This window comes from Corvus brachyrhynchos, unplaced genomic scaffold (assembly GCF_000691975.1).
Source record: "Corvus brachyrhynchos isolate BGI_N302 unplaced genomic scaffold, ASM69197v1 scaffold223, whole genome shotgun sequence".
In the NCBI taxonomy this organism is placed as follows: Eukaryota; Metazoa; Chordata; class Aves; order Passeriformes; family Corvidae; genus Corvus; species Corvus brachyrhynchos.
The window spans coordinates 3,618,471-3,619,235 of record NW_008237174.1 but is presented as its reverse complement, the minus strand read 5'-3'; the positions used below and the strand labels follow the sequence as shown (position 1 = coordinate 3,619,235).

The 765-nt window shown below is 51.4% G+C and overlaps 1 long non-coding RNA gene across 1 annotated transcript in view; it reads left to right on the top strand.

Moving 5' to 3' along the window:
* Positions 1–268: 268 nt before the first annotated feature.
* The window catches only part of LOC108445346, a 24,868-nt gene continuing 24,371 nt past the window's right edge, over positions 269–765 (top strand). The window contains exon 1 of the long non-coding RNA XR_001860172.1: positions 269–403. This is a non-coding gene — a long non-coding RNA (uncharacterized LOC108445346). The remainder of the gene's footprint in view (positions 404–765) is intronic.

The window sequence follows — 765 nt, the reverse complement described above, 5'->3', positions numbered from 1 at the left end:
CCCTGCTGTGCCGGAGGTGCCAAACTCGATTTGCCCTGAGGGCACATGCGGATGCGGGCACACAGGTGGCTCCTGACAGCGGCGGAATCTCCTGGCTTCCCAGCTGGTCCCTGTAAACCCTACGGTTTTGCTGGCAGTTGAATTGTTCGCCTACTTTCGTTTAATGTCTTTCTCTCTCCAAAAGGATTTTTTCTCCCACCCCACATGAATAATTCGGAGAGATCACGAAATAACGGGGCGGAATTTCACCTTTCTCGTTCACAGTTATGATTTTCGATGACAAGAGGCAGCACGGGGTGAATGCAGGCACGGGGTGGCCCCCGAGGGACATGTCACTGACAACGGATGGGCATCTGGCGCTTGGCTGGGGCAGGGGCGTCTGAAGAAAAACCGCGGGGCTTCGGTAAATGGGCTCTGGGAGAGGTTCGGGATTTGTGGGTTGTCGGGGTAGCTTCCACTTCTTCAGGCAAGCAGTCCTTGCAAAGGTGCGGATCTGGAGGCACGCTGCCGGCCCCGCCACAGAGAAGGGTTACTGACGGGTTGTTTAAGGTATGTCGCCGGTTTCCCTGGGTTTTTCCCGGCGATAACTGTGATTCTTTTCGCTACGATCGTTTTGTTCCTTGAAAACCAAAACAATCAATAAAGTACAGGGCGAAGCTGAGCACAACACGAGATGTAACGTTCTAAGTTATCAAAAGGGGGAAGAAACGAAAGAGAGTCACTCGCTACTGATCTCTTTTTTTTTTTTTTTTTTTTTTTGTGTTT